The sequence below is a fragment of the Primulina huaijiensis genome, chromosome 8, assembly GCF_012295235.1.
Source record: "Primulina huaijiensis isolate GDHJ02 chromosome 8, ASM1229523v2, whole genome shotgun sequence".
In the NCBI taxonomy this organism is placed as follows: Eukaryota; Viridiplantae; Streptophyta; class Magnoliopsida; order Lamiales; family Gesneriaceae; genus Primulina; species Primulina huaijiensis.
The window spans coordinates 9,395,797-9,421,332 of NC_133313.1; the positions used below are offsets into that span (position 1 = coordinate 9,395,797).

At 36.9% G+C, this 25,536-nt stretch overlaps 1 long non-coding RNA gene across 1 annotated transcript; it reads left to right on the forward strand.

Annotated features, from left to right (window-relative positions):
* Nucleotides 1-5,741: 5,741 nt before the first annotated feature.
* On the forward strand, nt 5,742-8,541 carry LOC140982572 (uncharacterized). The gene is made up of 3 exons (XR_012176304.1): nt 5,742-5,959; nt 7,848-7,905; nt 8,294-8,541. It is a non-coding gene; the product is annotated as an uncharacterized lncRNA (long non-coding RNA).
* Nucleotides 8,542-25,536: the final 16,995 nt, after the last annotated feature.

The following is a 25,536-nucleotide window of genomic DNA, read 5'->3' on the forward strand; positions in this document are numbered from 1 at the left end:
TTTTTGCATCGATCTTGTCATAGTATATGTTTTGATGTTTATTTTGTACAAAAATCCATGTATGTTATGCAAAGTTTAAGAAAAAATGGTTGGATTAATTTTGAAACGATTTTTAGATCTCAATAACCGAGTATGCTGTCATTTTTATTATTGTTAATTTTTGGTTGATTTCGGAAAAGCTTTCAACATATAAAACGTAGTACTTTTTAATACCTTCGATTTGACAGTAATTTCGTAATTTTTGGACAAAAAACGATTGAGTTATGATCATTATTGTGTGACTGCTCAAACTGTGCTGGTTTTCAAAAATTTTTGAACAGGGCGGCGCTTGGGCACGAGATTTTACAGCCCGAGCTCCAAGCATTCTGGCAAAAAAAAAAAATTTTCTCGGGCAGGCATGCATAATGTAATAGTATGTTCGACGTGCAGAAGAAAATATTTTATGTTTTTGAGGTATGTTAATTGTCTTGTGACTAATTATGAACGGGTTTGGAAGAAGGAGAACGTGTCCGGGGACCTCTCCACCCCGATAAAGTATGACCGGATTTTGATCAGGATTGATAAGTGGTAAAATATGACCAGGGACCAATCCACCTGATAAAATATGACCGGGGATATTATGTATGTGGTTGTGGACATCCCTGCCAACCCAATACTGTGGTTTAGACTGATCAGGAGCATTATTTTACGGGTCACTTGATTTGAAACATATCTCTATGCAAAATGATTTTGATGCCAATTTAAGTATGTATGTTGCAAGTATGTTTATGAAAATTTTTACGATATGATGACACGTCTATGTTTATGTAAGTTCGTTCAAGTTTAATTATGTACGCTTTATTTTAAAATGCATGTGGTTTTATTATGTATTACTTGTTATTCTCAGTTTATACATGTTGAGTCTTTATACTCACTAGACTTGATTGATGCAGGTGAGGACGAGTATGAGGAGCGGGTGGTGGGGACCAGCGAGTTGGCTCGGACTGCGCGGAGGCTAAACCCGAGGACCGCCTATGTTTTCAAGAATTTTTAAGCATGTTATTTCATGTACTCTGATTTTTAAGGAAACTACTTTATGTTGTTTTAAACAAGTACTTGTTGTGAGCTCTTTACATTTCAAATATTTAATCAAGCATTTTATTAATATTTCATTTTTAAAAGATTATTATTTATTTAAGAAAATTTTTATTTTTTTGCAAATTTTAAGTAGTTTAAAAGTACGGTACTTCACATCCCGACTTCAACACCTTGACACCTTCACTCTCGACATATAGCCCTTTAACCCCTAGCCATAGAATCCCCTTGCACAATAATCAAGAAAACGTGAGTTGCGTAAAAAAATATGCATTTTTCATGACAAAACCTTGCAAAAACGAAGTAACATAATGTATCCATGCATTACTCATGCAAACACACACACATTAGCATAAAATAGCGTGGATGATGAGAAAGAAATGTTTTAGGGCGTGTCTTTGCTTAAATACGCTTGAAAACTTCGATACCAACGCGTAGGATTTGCACCGGAGAGGTGGGGAAGGAGCTGTTTTGAAAAACCTAGGAGGATTTCGAAGCTGAATGCTGAAGAAATTCGAAAATGCTGCTGCTGAAGTGATGGAGGGGGCGGCCGAATGGGTGGTATTAGGTTTAGGATTTTAGTGTAGTGTTAAATCCATATATTAAGTGTTAATGGGCCATTAATAAAAAAGTAAAGGGTTAAAATGAATTTAGGCACATTAAGCAATAAAATAATCCCATCAACCCCAATAACACTCCCAAATAATATTTCGTTTAGGGTTCGTTTTTGAAACTATTGCCCGAACCCTCAAAAAGTCCTCCGACTCCCTAAATTTTGCGTACCGTTAAAAATATGATCCGACGAGTAAAAATACCCTATCAAGGCCCATTTTCGAAAATCACACTTAATTACACCATATATTAAATAATTAAAAATATTTTTCCTAAATATCTCCGGTCTCCGTTCCTCGTTCGAGTGCGAAAAACTGCTGAAATCCCTTATGCATGAAACTTTAATAAACCGAAAAATAAAACACATGCTCATGCAATAATCATGCAATAAAAAAATTTAACACGTAATTTAGTAAAACCTTAGATTGCATGCAGTCAGGTTACGTAGCTCGAATTTCTTAGACCTTACACAAGAACTTCTATAAAATCATCTCATAGATCAATTTTATAAGATAGACTCGACCTGACCCATGAAAAGTACTATATTTCTATGTCCAAAATATTAATTTTCACAATAAAATTATCATTTTTTGTTAGTTTTGTTATGTATTATATGCTGATTTGAGTGAAAAATATTATTTTTCATGTCAAAAATATATTTTGTAATATACTTATTTGAGTGAAAATATTATTTTTTTCATTGAAAATATTACTCTTTACTATAGATATGTACCAAGCCAAGCCATTTGACGGACTATTTTTTTATGTAATTTACAAAAAAAACAAAATTTCAAAGCACAGTAAAGTATGACATTTTGCTAAATTATCACAAGACAACACTGAATATGGCAGACATTGCAGCACATCCATTTCCTTGAAATCAGCTTTGTGTGATTACATTCTTTAACTTTGCGCGATTCCCGGCTTTTTTTTCTGGACATTTTAAATTTTATATGTCTTTGCTATAAAGATTCTTATTACTTCACGCATTTTATATCATTTTCATAAATTCTACATCTCTATTTTCCAATTTCACCTTCTTTTCTCTCTAAAATTTTAAACACAATATTTTATATCTCCAATTTTTTCAATCGGTTTCATGGATAAAATTTGTGTTCTCTTAAATTTGGGTGGCGATATTACTATCGAAAACAGATCGGTTAAATATAATATCTCACATGTGAGACCAATTCGAGTATTATGATTGATTAGTTTGTTGGAGCTGCACATTCAAGTTGTGTGTACGAAGTTAAACATCGATACATAGAAGTTTACAACAAAATTTTTAAATAAATATTCATTAATGGAAAAACGTCTTGGAATGAAGTATATGTCAACATTGTTGATAAAGAAGTTTTAGATTTTAAAACGCAATATCAAAATATGCAGATGTTACATTTATATGTTGAAATAGAGCTAACGAACCTTGATTTTAGGGGGCATGAACATGAACCATATATTTCACACGTCGCCAAAGTTGATTTCTAAAACCAACCAAGTACTTCAACGTACAAGGGTTTTACTGATCCGGAGTCATATCTTCCATTGGTAACTAAAATATTAAGCAATAGACATTTGGATAATGGAAGTGGATCATGTGATTGATATATCATAGTCCCATCCGGCCGAATACAGCAGTAGGTTAAGCTGAAAATGTTGGACAATTTGGGATCCAATTGATCAAGAAGTTGATGTCGAGGCTCGTTTTTCAAATGCTGGCGTAAATATTCATGATGCTTTTTATGAGTGATACTAAACTATAGATGTCATATAGATAGTCTTCAGAAGAGGAGAATATGAGATAAATAATGACAAAGAAGAGAATAATTGTGCATGTGCTGACGATGGGACTTCATCACGTGAACCACCTCGTTCGACGTTACAGAGAAAACTTACACCATTTATGCCAGACACATCCGAGATGCCATCATTTTTTCGATAAAGTATTCGGGGAAGAGCTTCCTGATTTTATTGGTGTACATGTTGATTTGTGATCCAAATTTTATGATTTGATAGTATTCGTGAAAGATTACTCAGTCAGAGTTGTCAGATGTGATATTGTTGTTGAGTACCTGTATTTTGTGGAAACTACGGTGCAAAAACACATAATATATTGTCAGGTGTCGATAGGGTCTTCGAGCTTATTTCAATATGAAGAAAGATTATTAGAAATTAACAAAATATCGTGGGGAACACATATATATCTCTACCAATGTCTGTATAGATAATTGTAACTTAAATAGTGAGATGATGACAATACACTATTGGGTATTGTACGATGTGATCTTGCATTCAAGATTAAGTATATAATAGACCAAGTTAAAGATAAATTTGAATACGCAATCTCGTATACGAATGCATGGTGAAGTTTGCAACGTGAGATAGAGATTTTTTATGGTACATGGGATAACTCTGTGAAAATACTTCCAAAATATATTGGTGTTCTGTCCAAGTACTATATGGGAACAATTGTGGAGTGAAACCATATGACTTTCATTATCAATAACAGTGGATTCACAATGAGCATCTAAAGAGGTAATAGACAAGTGATTGCTTTTAAAATGCGATGTTAGAGGTTCATATCCCAACATGAACTCGAAACATAAATGTTGTCATTCGGTCATTTTATGTGAATAATCTACTCAAGTCACCCATTCTCCATCAATTTTTAGACTCCAAATAATAGCAACATATTTAAAGTGATTGTTGCCTCATCATATATAAAGTGAAATATACGTGTCTCACGACGCCACCATTCAACAAAAACATAATAAGATGATTATTATATATATGGAAGCCACGTTATAGAACATCATATAAAAATAAGTCAACACACGATTGAAAATACGTTGCATGCTTGGTTTTAAGAAAATGTATATAAATGCATGAATTTTACAAGTAGTGGATACGATGACATGTTTTTGAAGGAGGTGAGTTGGTTGTGACTAATACGAACACGAACACGAAACATGTAAGATCAAGGCTCAGTTGACGGGTGATAGTGTCGTTGATGTCCCTGCCGCCGGGTACCACGGTTATACGTAGATTGATCTATCGAACAGCAGCTGATACGAAAGTCACAACTAATGATCTGAATTCAATAAAGGAAAAATGAATACGTATATGAAGATACGATATGACATGATATGTAGAACACGTAAATTAGACTACGTATAAGCCATGCATAATCCTAATATTTAAATTAAAATGATTTTTATGCATGAGGATTTAAATTCTCTTCTTTAAATTTAATTATTTTACGCAGTAGTTTAATCAATATCTTTTAAGTTAAATAAGTGAGGCCGGACCGGAGTTGGAGTTTTAAGATAAAAGTTAATGATAAGAAAATATTCCTAAATTTAATTTAAGTCAAAGAATAATTTATTTTAATGTAAAAGAAAGTTTAAAAATTTAATTAATTAATTTGAGATAAGAAGTAAATAAATTCTTTTATGTCCAATAATTTAATTAAAAGCCTAAAATAAAATATGTAACCAATTGAGATAAGTTAATCTAGGCTTATTTTATTTAATAAATTATAACTTAACATGTTAGCAATTTAATTAAAAATTAGCCATGCATGCAAAATAATTACCATCCTAAACTAATTTATTTAATTCACTAAAATACCTAATGAGTAGATAAAACTTGAATGAGTTAAAATTCAATAATTAAACAATTTTTCCCTCCATTTTAATCCTCGAATTCGACCATCACCATTGGATTTAAAAAGGTTGACAACTCATTTTATTGATACCTTTCCTTAATCCTTTTCTTGGCATAATAATCCCTCAACTTTTAATCAACTAAAATTAATAATTAAGCAATTTCCTACCCTATATTTTAATGATAAAAAAATCAGCCCCCTTGATAGATTTAAAAATATTTGACAACTCACCATTTTATTTCTTTCATTAAGCCTTTTCTTGGTAGATAATTCCCTTCATTTTAATCATCAATAATTAAATATTTAAGCAATATTTCTACCACATTTCAATGCAAAAATCGGCCCCTTGAAGCAATATTCCTATCTAGCAAGCAACAAGGATAGAAAGATTTTAATTGCCATTCAAACTCTCCAATTAATTAGTAGACTTCCCTCATTTCCCTAGCCATTTTCTCCCTCACCATCTTCGAAAATTCAGAGCACTTTCAGAAGAGAAAATCGTGCACCTCCATCAAAAACAAGAGAGAAAACAAGTGAGAAAAGAAGAAGACTCCTCCTCCGCGCCGCGTAGTCGTTTCGTATGTTTTTCTTTCAAAACAAACCAAGGCATGTATATGTCCTTCTTTTCTCTTCAATCAAGTCATAATAACATTTTTTACACATTACATGATCATGATTTCCATGGCAAAACCGAATTTGGACAGCAACTTTCAAGAAAAATTCTGCACAGATTTTTTTTTCCTTCATGCTTCACGTTTTTGTTGTTTTTGTGGTTTCAAGTGGTTGGCTCGATTCCAGGGGCTCAAGGCTGCATCTAGACATGTACTAGGACATGTTAGGGTCGTGATAGTCCATTGGTACCAGCCCCTACACGCTGGAGGAAGAGATTTGACAGCAACCCTTCATGTTGCAATTGTTGAGTTTCGAAAATTCTGTTTTTGGATGGTTCAAGGAGATTCGAATCTTGGTTGGCTTTTGGGCCTGTAACCTTGGTTGGGACCCTTCCTTGACATGTCTAGGACGTGACCAAGATGCCTTTTCATGGCTTGGTTCACGTTTCCATCGGTTTTTAAAATAAACAAGACAAGTGGCCCTTCGGTTTTAAATTTCTTGTTTTGGTTGTGTGAGTTGGGTTTCGAATTTTTGGTCTCAAGTGGGTTGTGGTTGGCTTCTAGCCCTTAGCCTTGACTCATGCAGCACCTTAGCATGTCGAGCATGGACCATGGCTAACCTCATAGCCATTGGATCCTTCATTTGACAGCAAAATAAACAACAGCCACACGCGTGCTCAATGGCGTCTCGGGTGGAACTTCAGATTTTGTCGTAGGTGTTGGGTGGGATTGTGGTTGGCCTAGGGCCCTTAGCCATGGTTCAAACCATACCTTAGGATGTTGGTAAGAGGCTCTGGTTGGTGGTTCAAGCCTCCAATGACCAATAGTCTCGAAAATGAAGCATGGTAACGCAACAACGGTTGCTGCATTTTCTGGACAGCAGCTTGATGCTTCAGTTCAGAGGCTCATTCGAGTTCTTGGTTGGCTTTTAGCTTATGGCCTTGGACTGGACAGTACCTCATCAAGTTAGGAAGGTCATGTTGTTGGCCGTTCTTGATTCGGTTAAGTTTAGAGGTCGTACGAGGATTTACGGTGTAATGTGCTAAAGTGACTCTCAAAAGAGCGTTTCATGTTTTGGCCTCCATTCCACAAAATTTCGAGTACTGTAATTTAAGGAACATTATTTCATCATTTTAGGCATATTTTAATCATGACTAATTGATGGTTCGATGTTGGTTCGAGTTAGTAAGAAGTCATGATTAAATCCTAAGTCATTGGGCGTAATTGTCTCGTTTCTGGATTCAATTACGAAGTTTTAGTCAAGTTAGAATATTTGCATGTCACTCATGATTAGGTAAAGTTGCAGCGAGCCTGAGAGCGATCCAACCCATATGGAAAAATTAATACAGGATATTTAATTACGTTATTTAATTATATTACGTGCATAAAAATAGAAAAGATTCATTTCTGAGATTTATGCGATATTGCTTGTGGTCACTTTACTATCATGGGATTATTACTTCACCCTGTCGTCAGTTACCGGTCAGTTCAGTTTTGTACCACCCAGTATACTGTGGCATTAGTCTGATCAGACGATTAGTATTTCACCCGGTCGTCAGTTACAGGTCTCGGTCGTCAGTTACCGGTCAGTTCAGTGCAGTTCATGGGGCCACTTGCGTAGAACATAATCTCAAAAAAATTATGACAGGCTATTTTATTACAGAGCTCTATTGAGCAAACAGCTCACTTATGATTTCCAGTTCAGTTATGCACGTATTTATAATTATCCATGATAAGATATTTACAGTTAAGTTATGCAAGTACTATAATTTCTCATGACATGATATTTTCACTTCGCATGCAATTTTATTTTTATCTATTCACTTGTTATTTATGATATATGCATGCTGAGTCTTTAGACTCACTAGACTTGATTGTTGTAGGTACTGATGATTTCGGGATCGAGGGTGAAGACCAGTGAGCCAGCTCGAGTTGACACTAGTGGGACCCGAGGACCTCATTTATCAGTTTATTTATTATTTTTGCGAAAACTCATTTTATTACAATGAATTATTCTAAGCTGTCGTTTTGGAACATTATTTACTTCCGCTGCTATTTTTGAACATTAAACTTTATTTATCAGTTTATTTATGAATGAGGCATTTTATTTAATTAAAGAGAAAATTTTTAAATTTTTCCGCAAATTTTCAAGCACGAATCCAGAGGCCTTTACATAATATGAGATGAATATGTTTATGTTTATGCTTTGAACGATCACGAAACTTATTTTTGTTACAATACTTTTTACTGTAGCATGATATGTATATGTACTTGTTATAAATGTTCAGGTGTGTTGAGTTTTTAGACTCACTAGTTATGATTGATGCAGGTGATCATGTGGATGAGGAGACTGGGGGCGCTGAAGACTGAGTAGGCTAAGCTGGGGTTGTACGTGAAAACCCGAGGACCTTCAGTTCTTCCGCACATTATGATTTATGAGACATGGGTTTAAGCAATATTTTTAAATGTTTATGAATTTTTTTATACGTTGTTGATTTGACAGATTTTTGGTAACATGTTTGAGTTTTTCTTTAAAAACAGTAGATTAGGAGATCGATTACATTTTTAAGATTTGATTAACTCTAGTAATTTTTATTCAGTAATTGAATGACTTTATAAAATGTTTGGTTGACTTATATATATGTATAAGAGTATGTGTGCATTTCGGCCATAGTTTAAAAAAAAAATTCAGTAATGTTAGGGTAGTAGACGTTTCAATTCTTTTACGACCCACTTAACCAACCAGATAAAGCGGTGCAACGTCGGCAGATTGACGCATAAGAACTTATCAGGATATTACTTATCCCAGTACTACTCACTCTCACTCATACACAGTTAACCCAACATAAACATTCACACATATACAACCACCAATATAATTAAAGCTTCAAATAGAATCACATCTACAAATAAATGGACATGCAGACATTGTCTACAGGCCCATGTGGACACATGCAATTGCATGTGGTCTGCTGGTCCGTGTGGACCACCTGTAATTGCAGCGGACACTGCATTGGTCCATACAATGCGTTGGCAACGTCCACTTAGGTAAGCAGGGGACACTGCAATTTTTTGTTAGTATTTTTTACCTACGATGACGTTTTACATTAAAAATGTAAATCATATCAATTTGTGATAATTTTGAAATTTAATTTTTTTGAAATTAAAATTTTTAAAACCCGATAACCAGATATATTATGATTTCGAACATCCAACCAAACATCTCTTTTTATGTTTTTAATCATAACATAATTTTTTTAGTTTTTTTTTAAAAAAACACACAACATAATTCGTTCATATTTGAAATTACACAAATAAAATAAAGTATGATTTTATCTCCTTTTATTAAAATGTATCATTGTTTATCAATATTTTTTTAATTTGCAATTTTAATTGATTTTCTATTAAAATTTTAGATAAAATTGAAAAACCAGTCAGAAGCAACATACTCAAATCAATACAATGAGCCAAACAATAGGTTATTAGTAGGTAATATGAATAATTTATTGAATTCGAAAAACTTATTCGATTATTTTTCTAATTGGTAAACATCTTAAATCACAACATTTTTTTTTGTACAATAGGTACACACACATATATATAAAATTTTGCCTCACATAGGTGAGCACTAGAGGCGTGCAACATATCAAATATTGTATATAATATGTGAGCACCGATGAGATGACACGCACATATTGGATGCGATAAAAAAATAGAAAAATTTGAAATCCAATAAATGAGTGTCACCACCAATGAGGTGACACTCACTTATTGGTTCTAGTGAATCATATCAAAATTATATATGTAATAGGTGAGTGTCACTTCATTGATGGACATAATTTTTTTTTTTAAACCTATAATCAAATGGGTCTTGGGCAGACAAGGGATCATTGGCATCACAACCCTTTGTATTCCATTTCATTTGTACACACATGGTTGTATGAACTTTGTTGACGTATTGTTATATACATATTTTTGTTGAAACAACGGTATTGATGTATTGTTATATACATATTTTTTTTTTGAAACAACGAGTTATATGTAAGTATTAAAAACTAAACTAAACTAAACTAAATTAAATTAAATAATTTAAATGTCTCGTCACATCTTTTTGTTGAAACCAATTACTACAAATGATTCCTTTACGTTAACGGCGGATTCTCTTAGCTTGTCTCCATCTCCAATTAAAGAATAAGGATATTATGCATAATTATGTGCGTCAGCTATTTTGTAGCAAGTTACTGTCACGTTGGAATCAATACTATTAATCATTATTCTATTTTATATAGATATTGTTGATTGAATATTTTTGTTGGATTGTTTTGATTGTTGAACTAATTATTTTAATTAGGATTTTTATTGCAAAATAGTATATGATTTATATTGTATTATGTTGGAAACTCAAACTGATCCAAGCTAAATTGATCCGAATTGAAACACATCTAAACTGAAACTGAATTTCTGGCGAGATTCAGTTTTTCGATGATATCTCTCAGTTAGATGATTCAAATTACAATCTGCCAACTTGACTGATCAGAAAAATCAATTTGGGACAAGTCGTATTGGACATCTGTGGGGAAAATTGAAAACCATCTATGCTAAACTGAAGCAGTTCAGTGGACCAGTTGAGCTGATATGCAGCATTAATCAGTTGAGCTTGAGCAGCTAAGGTATTTTGGGCATATCTCTCAGTTCGTTTATTGGAATGAAACGATTCAGTATGTGTTGAAAAGATAAGACAATGATCTACAAGTTATCTTTAGATATCGAATTCTGAATAGAAGCTTAAGATGCTGATAAATGACAAAGAATCTACTAGTTTTGCACAAACTGAAATCAGCAAAGCCAACTGAATCCCGAATCATCTGACCAGTTAGACATCGACAGTGACAAGTTAGAACTTGTCCACATTATCAGTTCATGGTACTTGCCATGTCATCAGTTCGCGGGCTAAATTATATCAGTTCAGAAACAGTCCTGAAATCTCTTTAACGATTATATTCTTTTATCTAATGTATATATCATTGTTGGAGCCTATAAATACAATATCTTAAAGATCAAACAAAGGTTTTTGAAGGAGATTCAAAACTTGGGCAGTTGACATGAATAAATCTGCTAGTTGAGAGCACAAGCCCTTGTTTGAGAATACATTTGAAAAGTACACTATAAAAGATAAATTACTCACACATAGACAAGAGAGTTGAATTTCAAAGATTAGTTGAGTGAGTCTTCACATAAAGACGTAAAACAATGTGTTTGTAGTCTTTGCATATGAGATGTTAAACAATATGCTGATTGTGTAAAGGGTGATAAATAAAATTATTTAACAATTATAACATATTTTTCAAATTAAATGGGATTAACAACTTGAAGCAATTTTCTAATCTAATTAAGTGACTCAAGCAACTAAGAAGGATAAAGGTACGAAAAAAACTGTAGAGGTCTGTATTTCGTACTTGAAAATTTGCGGAAAAATTAAAAATTTTCTCTTTAATTAAATAAAAAGCCTCATTCATAAAATAAACTGGTAAAAATGGTTCAACGTTTAAAGTAGCAGCGGAAGTAAATATTTGTTTTAAAGTAACAACAAAAATAATTTCAACAAAATAAAAACAGAGTTTGGAATAAAAATAGTAAGTGCTGAAAATGAGGTCATCGGGTTCCTACTACTGCCGACCCACGATGGCTCACTGGTCCCCGCCCTCGGTCCCGTCCTCATCAGCACCTACAACAATCAAGTCTAGTGAGTCTAAAGACTCAGCATGCATATATCGTAAATAACAAGTACATATATCATAAAATTTCATGCCATGTAAAGATATTATGTCGTAAAAATGTAACGTGGGAATATCGTGTCATAAAACGTATCATGAAAATCGTGTCATGAATAATAATAAATACGTGCATAAATGAACTGAAAATCGTAAGTGAAATGTTTGCTTCGTAGAGCCCTGTCATGAAATAGCATGTAATAATTTTCTATTGAGATTATGTTCTACGCAAGTGGCCCATTAACTGAACTGAATCGCCTGATCAGACTAAACCACAGTATACTGGGCGGTAGAGATCATCACAACCCTTGGACTGGATATCCGTACCATTAAATGAACATGAACCGGTTAGTGACCACCGGGTGAGGTAAGAATCCCATGATAAGCTATAATCCCATGATAGTGAGGTGGCCACAAGCAATATCGCATAAATAACAAAAATGAATATTTTATATTTTTATGCACGTAATATAATTAAATAACATAATTAAACATCATGTATTAATTTATCAAATGGGTTGGATCGTTCCCATACTCGCTGCGCCCTATTTCTAACATGAGAAATATGCAAATGATTTAACTTGACCAAAACATCGTAATTGAAATAAAAAACGAGACAATTACGCTCAACGACTTAGTATTTAACCATGACTCCGTGTCAACCCGAACCAACACCGAACCATCATTTAGTCATGATTAAATTACACCTAAAATGATGAAATAATGCTCCTAAAGTTGTACAAGTCGAAATTTTTGGTGAAAGGAGGCCGAAACATGAAACGTTCTTTCGAGAGTCACTTTGGCACACTGCACCATAAATTATCGTACGACCTCTAAACTTAACCAAATCTCAAACGGCCAAAAACATGACCTTTCTAACTCAATAAAGTATTGTCCAGTCCAAGCCCATAGGCTAAAAACCAACCAAGAACTCGAAACACACCTCTGAACCGCAGGTACAGTTGCTGTCAAAAATACAGCAGCTGTTGGTGCATTTCCTTGCGTCGTTTTCGGGACTATTGGCCATTGGGGCTTGAACCACTGACCAGAGTCTCTTACCAACATCCCAAGGTGTGGTTTGAACCATGGTTAAGGGCCCTAGACCAGCCACAATTCGAAGAACACCAGCAACTACTCAAAGCTCCCACCCGAGAACGCTATGCACGCGTGGGGTGTCTTGCTTGTTCTTGCTGTCACAGAGCATTCCTGTTGTCATTTGATTGACCATGGCATGATCTAGACATCAAGAGGTATGGTGTGAACCATGGCTAAGGGCTAAAAGGCCAACCAAGATCCACCCCAACCTCAAAACCGAAACTACACATGCAGGAAAAGAAAAGGGAATCGAAGGGGGTAGTCTTGTATTGTTTAGTTTAAAACCAATGGGACCATGAACCAAGCCATGAAAGGTCATCTTTGTCATGTCTTAGACATGCTGGGGAAAGGTTCTAACCATGGATACAGCCCCTAGGGCAGCCTAGATCAAAACACTTGCCTTCGACAAGCAAGAACCCGAATTTGAGACTCGAAATGGCAGCTGCTGAAGTTGCTGTCAAAACGCGCTGCTGTAGGGGAAGGGAGTGAAACCAATGGACTAACACCTTCCTAGCACACCCTATATCATGTATATAAGCAGACTTGAGCCCCTGGAAATCGAGCCAAACCCTGAAACAACAAAAGCAATCCAACCCGTGAAGCACAAGTGAGAGCCAAAAATCTGTGCAGAAGTTTTCGAAAGTTGCTGTCATCTTTTCGGTTTTTCTTCATGATTTATGATAACAACATGGTTTAAAAATATGTATAAGGCTTGATTGAAGAGAAAAGAAGGACATATACAGGCCTGGAAATCGTTTGAACAGAAAACTAATTAATACGACGATACGGCGCGGAGGAGACGGAGTTCTTTTTCTTTCCTACTTTTCTCTCTTCTTTTTCCTCTAGCCTCACACGATTTTTTTGTGAAGTTTGGTCTGAAATTTTTGAATGGATGGAGAGGAGAATGTATAGGGAAATGAATAGGGAGGTTGCAAGATATATGGGGATAGAATGGCAAGGTAGAAATCTTTCCATCCTAGAGTTTGAGAGATAAGGGAAATGATTTGATATTGTTTGATTGAGGGATGTTTAATGGGATGAGATGACCGATTTTTTTCGTTCAAAATAGGGTATGAAATTGCTTAATTATTTAATTATTGAAGATTAAATGATTAGGGAATTATATCCCAAGAAAAGATTAAGGATATGAATCACGATGGTGAGTTCTCAATCCATATCAAATATTTAAAGGGGGTGGCCGATATTCTTGTTAAAAATGGGGTAGGAATATTGTTTAATTAATAATTAGTGATGATTAAATTGAGGGGATTAATCTACCAAAATTGGATAAGGAAAAGAATCAAAGAAAATGAGTTGTCAAACTTTTAAATCTTTTAAAGTGGGGTGGCCGAATTCTTTTAAATAAATGAGGTGAAATATTGCTTAAATTATGAATTTTATCTTGTATGCATGACTAATTTTTTAATATAAATTCACTAACATGTTAAGTTACAATTTCTTAAATAAAATAAGCCTGGATTAACTTATCTCAATTGGTCACATATTTTAATTTAGGCTTTTAATTAAATTATTGGAAATAGAAGAATTTATTTACTATTTAACTCTAGTTACTTAATTAAATTCTTAAACATTCTTTTACATTAAAATAAATTATCCTTTATCATGAATAAATTCTAGGAATGTTTTCTTATCATTAAATTTTATCTTAATACTCCAACTCCAGTCCGGCCTCACTTATTTAACTGAAAAGATAAAACTAAACTTATGCGATTTAAAATAAATAATCATGACTAAACAACTTTAAAATGCCTTAAATAATAAAGAAATCATTTTTAATTTAAAATACTAGAAATTATGCATGGTTTATACGTAGTCTTATTTAACGGTTTCTACAATTCTCCCCCTCTTAAAAGAAATTTCGTCATCGAAATTAAAACTTACCGAATAACTCGGGGTAACGACTCCTCATCTCTGGCTCAGACTCCCACGTAGCTTCCTCCTCCGAATGGTTAAGCCATTTTACTTTCACTAGCTTCACCTGCTTATTCCGAAGCTTTTTCGCCTGTCTGTCTAAGATCTGCACGGGTCTTTCTTCATAAGACAGGTTCGGAGTGAGCTGCAACGGTTCGAAGTTCAAGACATGCGAAGGATTTGCCATATACTTCCTCAGCATAGAGACGTGGAACACATTGTGTACTCTGGCCAGATTCGGCGGAAGAGCAACACGATAAGCTAACGTCCCAACCCTGTCGAGGATCTCAAATGGTCCAATGAATCTCGGACTAAGCTTTCCTTTCTTTCGAACCACATGACACCCTTCATAGGTGCTACCTTCATGAAAACATGATCGCCGACGGCAAACTCTAGATCTATCCTCCGCTGATCCGCATAACTCTTCTGTCGACTCTGAGCAGTCCTCATCCTATCACGGATCTTGACTACTACATCGGCAGTCTGCTGAATAATCTCCGGACCCTATTCTGATCTCTCCCTTACTTCATCCCAGTGAATAGGCGATCTGCACTTGCGACCATACAGTGCTTCATATGGAGCCATACCTATAGACGACTGAAAACTATTGTTATAGGTGAACTCTACCAATGGCAAATTCGACTCCCAACTTCCTGAGAAATCGATAACACAAGCACGGAGAAGATCCTCTAAAATCTGGATAACTCTCTCTGACTGCCCAACTGTGTGAGGGTGGAAAGCTGTGCTAAACATCAACTTCGTACCCATAGTCGAATGCAAACTCTTCCAAAATGAGGAAGTGAATCTAGGATCTCGGTCAGACACGATCGAAACGGGAATACCATGAGGTCGGACTATCTCCCGAATATACAACTCTGCATACTGAATCATGGTGAAAGTCGTCTTAATAGGCAAGAAGTGCGCTGATTTGGTAAGACGATCAACAATCACCCAGATAGAATTTGATCCTCTGGCTGACTTCGGCAAACCGGTCACGAAGTCCATGGTAATATTCTCCCACTTCCACTCGGGAATAGGAAGAAGCTTGAGCATACCTGCCGGTCTCTGATGCTCCGCCTTCACTAACTGACAAGTCAGAACTCGGATACAAAACGTCTGATATCCTTCTTCATTCCTTGCCACCAGTACAACAGATGTTGATCTTTGTACATCTTCGTACTCTCGGGGTGAATAGAGTACGGCGACATGTGGGCCTCTGATAAAATATCTGTTCGAATAGAGTCGCTGCTAGGAACCCACATTCTGTCTCGATATCTCACAATACTGTCGCTAACTGTATACAAGATACTGCCCTTGGCCTCATCTCTCTGCTTCCACTTCGCCAACTGCTCATCTGCTGACTGCCCACCGCGAATACGATCTAGAAGAGAAGAATGAAACGTCAAAGTAGATAGACGGGGAACTCTACCTCGAGGATAAGTCTCTAGATCAAACCTCTGCATCTCAGACTGAAGAGATCTCTGAATCGTCAAATGAGCCATCACTGCGACTTTCCTGCTCAATTCATCCGCGACTACATTAGCTTTGCCCGGGTGGTAGCTAATGTCACAGTCGTAATCCTTCACTAGCTCCAACCAACGCCTCTGACGCATATTCAGCTCTTTCTGCGTAAAGAAGTACTTGAGGCTCTTATGGTCGGTATAGATCTGGCACTTCTCCCCGTACAAATAATGCCTCCAAATCTTCAAGACAAAAACTCCGGCTGCCAACTCTAGATCATGGGTAGGGTAGTTCTTCTCATGGGTTTTCAATTGTCGAGAAGCATACGCTATCACCTTCCCATGCTGCATCAACACTGCGTCTAGGCTGAACTTCAAAGCATCGGTATACAGAAAAAACTCACCGGGCCCTGACAGCATGGCCAATACTAGCGCTGAGATAAGAGCTTGCTTCAAAGTATCGAAGCTCTTCTGGCACTCCTCGCTCCCCAAAAATTTAACATTCTTCTTTGTCGTTCATGTGAGTGGAACTGCGATGGAAGAGAATCCCTGAATGAAGTTCCGATAATATCCTGCTAGCCCAAGAAAACTGCGGATTTCTGATGCATTCTGCGGCACAACCCAATCTCTGACTGCTGCAACTTTCGCTGGGTCTACCTCAATACCGCTGCTAGAAACAATGTGGCCTAAGAATGTCACATTCTTTAACCAAAATTCGCATTTACTGAATTTCGTGAATAGCTTATGCTTCTGCAAGGTCTGCAAAACTGTGGTCAGATGTTTGCCGTGCTCCTCGCGATTCTTCGAGTAGACGAGAATGTCGTCTATGAATACTATTACAAACTGATCGAGATATGACTGAAATACACGATTCATGAGATCCATGAAGATCGCGGGCGCATTCGTCAAACCGAACGGCATCACAAGGAACTCGAAGTGGCCGTAACGAGTCCTGAAAGCAGTCTTGAGAACATCGGCTTCTTTCACCCTCAACTGGTGATAACCGGAACGCAGGTCAATCTTGGAGAATACCGAAGCTCCCTGCAACTGATCAAATAAATCCTCAATCTGCGGCAGTGGGTACTTGTTCTTCACTGTGACCTTGTTCAACTCCCAGTAGTCAATACAAAGCCTCATCGAACCATCCTTCTTCTTCACAAACAAAACTGGCGCGCCCCATGGTGAAAAGCTCGGGCGAATGAACTCCTTGTCAAGAAGTTCCTAGATTTGCTTCTTCAGTTCTGCCATCTCCGTCGGTGCTAATCGGTACAATGCTTTTGAGATCGGTACCGTACCTGGCATAAGCTCAATAGAAAACTCCACCTCTCGCTCGGGTGGCATACCAGAGACGTCATCAGGAAACACGTCTAGAAAATCCCTAACAATTGGGACATCGGAGGCTGACTGACTGGGTGCCCTGGTGACGGATACAAAAGTCGCTAAAAATGCCCGACACCCTCTATGCATCAGCTCCCTAGCCTGGACACAAGGTATAATGCGCGGTAAAGGAAAGTACCTGTCTGGCTCGAATAAGAACTGTGTCATCCTAGGCGGTCGGACTAGAACAGATCTCCGCTGAAAGTCGATCAAAACTCTGTTCCTTAGTAGCCAGTCCATCCCCATAATGATGTCAAACTCTTGTATCGGTAAGACAATAAGATCCGCATAAACGAAATTGCCATGAAGCTCGAGATCTATGTCTCGGATCACATTGGTAGCTGCCATCTCTTCACCAGAAGGCAATACTACTGAATAGGCTACATCTAGCCCAATGGTTTTGACCTTGAGAAAATTAGCAAAGACCTCCGAAATAAACGAGTTAGTAGCCCTTGATCTATCAAGGCTTTCGTAGCTGAGCCAGCTACAAAAATTCTCCCTGAAAGGTTGGAACATCAAGCTGAACCCAATAATCACAAGTACTAACTTATAGACATGCAAGGGCCCAAGTTTTTCTAACTTAAATTCCCAAAAGTAATACTGAGTAGAGCATGCAATCCTAATGAAATTCTAAGTTCAAAATATTAATCTCAATTCCCAAAACATTGAAATCTAATTATTAACTTAAAGCATTAAGTTACCTGTCATAAGCATGGTCTCCGGGTTCGTCTTTGTCGCATGAAAGGCAAAAACTCTGCCTTGGGTAGGCAGATTCTTCTGAGGGCACTGCTGCAGTAAGTGGTATGGGCTATCACACTTATAACACTTCCCTGAGCCATACATACATGCTCCAGGATGGCGGCGTGTGCACTTAAGACAGACTGGGTGCTCAAAGGTCATCGGGACTGCGCGTCCCTGCTGCCGCTGTTGCGGTCCTCTGTTTCTGGATGGGCCGTGATGAGGCCTCTTATGCTACTGCTGCTGAGGAGGAGGGCAGTGTGGTACTGGAACTGGTCGCTTACCCTGGCAATCCCTCTCAATGTCAATCTGATCTTGCTCTGCAGCAAGAGCTCTGGAAACAGCGACTTCAAAGGTAGTAGGGCCAGCCACCCTAACATCACGGCGCAAGACCGGCCGTAGTCCATCTAGAAAGTGCCTCAGCTTGGCACTCGCATCATTCGCAATCAGGGGCACAAAATGGCAGCCCCTCTCAAACTTACGGATGAACTCCGTAACCGTCAGATCTCCCTGCCTCAGGTTCATGAACTCCCTGGTCAATCTAGAACACACTTCGTCAGTAAAATATTTGGAGTAAAATACCTCCGTGAAGTGCGTCCAGCTCAAAGTAGCCAAGTTCAAGCCTACTGATGCTCCTTCCCACCATAAGCGGGCATCTCCTCTGAATAAATAGGTGGCGCACCGAACTCTGTCCGCATCCCCAAGCTCCATAAACTCAAAGATAACCTCGAGGGACTTGATCCAGCCCTCGGCAATCATGGGATCTGTCGTCCCTGAAAATTCCTTCGGACGCATCTTCATAAACCTCTCATAAGTAGCCTCGGCCCCTGTCGGCCTGGCTGCCACAGCATTGTTACCCGCAAACTGTGCGAAGAACTAAGTCATCTTAGCTAGCATCTGGGCATTCATATCTGGTGGAGGGGGTGGAGGTCCATTCCTCTCCTGCCTCTGATTCTCACTGTCCTCGTGATGAGGCTCATCATCTCTCGCGCGCTCAAGGATACGTCTAGGAGGCATACTATTCCATACATAATCCATACGTAACTAACATGCATAATCTCCATTATTTCTTTAAATTTAAATAAATACTGCATAATTAAAATCTTGACGAAAAACATTTCATGAAAACATGATGTTAAAATATTTCATTCTTTAAACAAAATGCATAAATGTAAAACTTACAGACCGAAGGCGTGAATTCATGAGCCTCTTGAGGTCAATAGTAGTATAACCCTTTACAAGAACATAGGCTCTGATACCAACTGTAGACGCCCGTATTTCGTACTTGAAAATTTGCGGAAAAATTAAAAATTTTCTCTTTAATTAAATAAAAAGTCTCATTCATAAAATAAACTGGTAAAAATGGTTCAACGTTTAAAGTAGCAGCGGAAGTAAATATTTGTTTTAAAGTAACAACAAAAATAATTTCAATAAAATAAAAACTGAGTTTGGAATAAAAATAGTAAGTGCTGAAAATGAGGTCCTCGGGTTCCTACTACTGTCGACCCACGATGGCTCGCTGGTCCCCGCCCTCGGTCCCATCCTCATCAGTACCTACAACAATCAAGTCTAGTGAGTCTAAAGACTCAGCATGCATATATCGTAAATAACAAGTACATATATCATAAAATTTCATGCCATGTAAAGATATCATGTCGTAAAAATGTAACGTGGGAATATCGTGTCATAAAGCGTATCATGAAAATCATGTCATGAATAATTATAAATACGTGCATAACTGAACTGAAAATCGTAAGTGAAATGTTTGCTCCGTAGAGCCCTGTCATGAAATAGCATGTAATAATTTTCTATTGAGATTATGTTCTACACAAGTGGCCCAAGAACTGAACTGAATCGCCTGATCAGACTAAACTATAGTATACTGGGCGGTAGAGATCATCACAGTCCTTGGACTGGATATCCGTACCAATAAATGAACATGAACCGGTTAGTGACCACCGGGTGAGGTAATAATCCCATGATAAGCAGCAATCCCATGATAGTGAGTTGGCCACAAGCAATATCGCATAAATCTCAAAAATGAGTATTTTATATTTTTATGCACGTAATATAATTAAATAACATAATTAAACATCCTGTATTAATTTACCAAATGCGTTGGATCGTTCTCAGGCTCGCTGCGCCCTATTTCTAACATGAGAAATATGCAAATGATTTAACTTGACCAAAACTTCGTAATTGAACCCAAAAACGAAACAATTACGCTCAACGACTTAGTATTTAACCATGACTCAGTGTCAACCCGAACCAACACCGAACCATCATTTAGTCATGATTAAATTACACCTAAAATGATGAAATAATGCTCCTAAAGTTGTACAAGTCGAAAATTTTGGTGAATGGAGGCAAAAACATGAAACGCTCTTTCGAGAGTCACTTTGGCACATTGCACCGTAAATTCTCGTACGACCTCTAAACTTAACCAAATCACAAACGGCCAAAAACATGACCTTTCTAACTCAATAAAGTACTGTCCAGTCCAAGGCCATAGGCTAAAAGCCAACCAATAACTCGAAACACACCTCTGAACCGCAGGTACAGTTGCTGTCAAAAATACAGCAGCTGTTGGTGCGTTTCCTTGCATCGTTTTCGGGACTATTGGCCATTGGGGCTTGAACCACCGACCAGAGACTCTTACCAACATCCCAAGGTGTGGTTTGAACCATGGTTAAGGGCCCTAGGCCAGCCACAATTCGAAGAACACCAGCAACTACTCAAAGCTCCCACCCGAGAACGCTATGCATGCGTGGGGTGTCTTGCTTGTTCTTGCTGTCACGGAGCATTCCTGTGGTCATTTGATTGACCATGGCATGATCTAGGCATCAAGAGGTATGGTGTGAACCATGGCTAAGGGCTAAAAGGCGAACCAAGATCCACCCCAACCTCAAAACCGAAACTACACATGCAGGAAAAGAAAAGGGGATCAAAGGGGGCTGTCGTGTATTGTTTAGTTTAAAACCAATGGGACCATGAACCAAGCCATGAAAGGTCATCTTGGTCATGTCTTAGACATGCTGGGGAAAGGTTCTAACCACGGCTACAGCCCCTAGGGCAGCCTAGATCAAAACACTTGCCTTCGACAAGCAAGAATCCGAATTTGAGACTCGAAATGGCAGCTGCTGAAGTTGCTGTCAAAATGCGCTGCTGTAGGGGAAGGGAGTGAAACAAATGGACTAACACCTTCCTAGCACACCCTATATCATGTCTATAAGCAGCATTGAGCCCCTGGAAATCGAGCCAAACCCTGAAACAACAAAAGCAATCCAACCCGTGAAGCACAAGTAAGAGCCATAAATCTGTGCATAATTTTTCGAAAGTTGCTGTCATCTTTTCGGTTTTTCTTCATGATTTATGATCACAACATGGTTTAAAAATATGTATAAGACACTATTGAAGAGAAAAGAAGGACATATACAGGCCTGGAAATCGTTTGAATAGAAAACGAATTAATACGACGATACGGCGCGGAGGAGACGGAGTTCTTTTTCTTTCCTACTTTTCTCTCTTCTTTTTCCTCTAGCCTCACACGATTTTTTTGTGAAGTTTGCTCTGAAATTTTTGAATGGATGGAGAGGAGAATGTCTAGGGAAATGAATAGGGAGGTTGCAAGATATATGGGGGTAGAATGGCAAGGTAGAAATCTTTCTATCCTAGAGTTTGTGAGCTAAGGGAAATGATTTGATATTGTTTGATTGAGGGAGGTTTAATGGAATGAGATGACCGATTTTTTTCATTCAAAATAGGGTAGGAAATTTCTTAATTATTTAATTATTGAAGATTAAATGATTAGGGAATTATCTCCCAAGAAAAGATTAAGGATATGAATCAAGATGGTGAGTTGTCAATCCATATCAAATATTTAAAGGGGGTGGCCGATATTCTTGTTAAAAATGGGGTAGGAATATTGTTTAATTAATAATTAGTGGTGATTAAATTGAGGGAATTAATCTACCAAGAATGGATAAGGAAAAGAATCAAAGAAAATGAGTTGTCAAACTTTTAAATCTTTTAAAGTGGGGTGGCCGAATTCTTTAAAATAAATGAGGTGAAATATTGCTTAAATTATGAATTTTAAATCTTTAAAGTTTTATCTACCCATTAAGTATTTTGGTGAATTAAATAATTAATTTAGGATAGTGATTATCTTGTATGCATGACTAATTTTTTAATATAAATTCACTAACATGTTAAGTTACAATTTCTTATATAAAATAAGCCTATATTGACTTATCTCAATTGGTCACATATTTTAATTTAGGCTTTTAATTAAATTATTGGACATAGAAGAATTTATTTACTACTTAACTCTAGTTACTTAATTAAATTCTTAAACATTCTTTTACATTAAAATAAATTATCCTTTATCATGAATAAATTCTAGGAATGTTTTCTTATCATTAAATTTTATCTTAATACTCCAACTCCATTCCGGCCTCACTTATTTAACTGAAAAGATAAAACTAAACTTATGCGATTTAAAATAAATAATCATGACTAAACAACTTTAAAATGCCTTAAATAATAAAGAAATCATTTTTAATTTAAAATACTAGAAATTATGCATGGCTTATACGTAGTCTTATTTAACGGGTTCTACAAAAACCTTAATATAAAAAGTGAATAAAGTATGCGCAGAAAGAAACAGATCAAATAAGTAAGTGACTGAAAGTAAATAAGTCGAGAGTTTGTTTGTTCTCATATGATGAAAATGGATTTACAAAAGAAAACTTGGAGCGGATGGGAAGGTCATCAAAGCTAGACTGGTAGCAAAAGGATATATTCAACGGCAAAGTATTGACTATGAAACAACCATTTCTGCAGTCGCAATGTTCAAGTACATTTAGGATACTGCTAGCCATAGTAGCATGGCAAGACTATGAAATATGGAAGATGAATGTGAAGACAGCGTTCCTTAATCGGGATATTAAAGAAGAGATTTACTCGTCTCAACCTGAAGGATTCACATCAGTCAGAAGGGAGTATAAAATATGCAAACTTCAGAGATCCATTTATGGACTCAAACATGCATCAAGGAGATGGAACCTCAGATTTGACAACACTATCAAAAAGTTTTATTTTACCAAAAATCCTGAGTAACTTTGTGTATACAAGAAGGTTAGTGGGAGTCCAGTGACATTACCAGTACTTTATGTTGATGACATACTACTCATTAGGAATGATGTAGGGATTTTGAAGTCAACTAAAGTATGGCTAGCTGGTAAGTTCTCCATGAAGGATATGAGTGAAGCATCAAATGTATTGGGAATACAGATCTATAGGGATATATCAAAGATGATGCTAGGGCTCACCCAATCCCCATTTATGTATACCATACTGAGGAGATTCTCTATGGAAGAGTCTAGGATATCTCCCAATGTCTCATGGTGGGACTCTATCCAAGTCTATGTGCCCGTAGACTGATGAAGAAATAGAAACCTTGAGCCGTATACCATATGCATCTACCATAGGCAGTATTATGTATGGTATGATATCTACTCGACCTGATATTGCATATGCACTGAGTGTTGCAAGCCGATATCAGTAGAATCTTAGTCCACTGCATTGGAAAGCAGTGAAGGACATTCTTATGTACTTGAGAAGAACTAAGAATTTGTTCTTTGTATACGGGAGTGGAGAATTAAAATTGGAAGACTACATTGATTCTAGCTTCCAATCAGATGTGGATGATTCGAAATCAACCACTGGATTTGTATTCAATCTCAATGGTGGTGTTGTCTCTTGGAAGAGTTCCAAGAAAGACACCACAGCGGATTCAACCACTGAGGCCGAAGACATAGCTGCATCGGCTCTAGCAAAGAAGGGTGTTTTGATGAGGAATTTCATCCAAGAGTTGGGTTCATTCCTCAAACTGTTAATCAAGTCCCGGTCTACTGTGACAACATCGGTGCCGTAGCGCAAGAGAAGGAACCGAGGTCTCATCAGCAATCCAAACATATACTGAGGAAGTTCCACGTAATCCGGGAGATTGTGGGAAGAGGAGACATTTTGGTAGAGAGAGTCGTCTCCGCTGATAAAGTTGGTGATCCACTACCGAAGCTCCTGCCAGGACCATTGTTTGAGAAGCATCGTGAAGCAATAGGTCAAAGATCTACGCGTAGTTGGCTATAGGGCAAATGGGAGATTGTTAGAGTTGAAGCCTGGCAAGCAAACTTGTGGCTCCAGTTTTATTGACTCTGATATAAAACAATCTTTATTTTAATAATATTTTAAGATTTTATTCGATTATGGCATTATACTTTATCTGTATTCTTATGCAAGCTGCATAGATAAAATTCTTGATTATACAATAGGTACCATGAGGTATGCGTCACAACGTAAGATCATGAACCTCATTAGGAAGTGTATCGTATATTCTAAACAGGTTCCTAGTCGAATCAGCCGCCTAAAACAAAGATAATGGTCCCTCAAGCTCGATACTAGCATATGTGATGTAAACGCAATGTTTCATTGGCAATGGCATGGAGATGTCCATTCACACAGATGGGTGATCATATTATGATGCACTGAACAACCCTCGCTCGGACTGTCCAAGTGGTTCTCACTTATCGAATGGAATAGTCCGTAGTTATGGTTGTACACAATTAGTCCTTTGACCCGGGACAATGTAAAGGCTATACATGCTAGCATACACTTTGATCCGTTTACCGACTCCATCGAGGGTCATCAGATGGCGAGGTTAGGTGTAGTTATGATGTAGAGCCCAAAATTAGTATACGTAAAACCTATGCAATTATATAAATTTTTAAATTATATATTTAAGTTTAAAATGATTTTTAACTGTGCATGACTTATGATTTACATTATCTTAAATTATTTATGTTTATTGATGCACGTTAAAATGTTTTCTTGAGTTTCATGTTTCAGGCGAATATTCGATACGGGATCGAGAAAAGAGACTGACGACGATTTAGACAATTTACGAAAAATGTCGTATTTTATTTAAATTCAATAAAGTTATTATTTTAAATGATTTAAGAAGTTTTAAGTATTTTAGAACCTAATTTAATTATTAGGTGATTTTTAAGATTTTAAAGTTTCAAAGTTATCACTTGAGTATTTTATTCTAAATTATGGGATTTTTAGTAAAGTTAATTGTGGGTTAGTATTCTTAATTAGCAAGTTAATTATCAATTAAACCCTTAATACCCCACTAACCC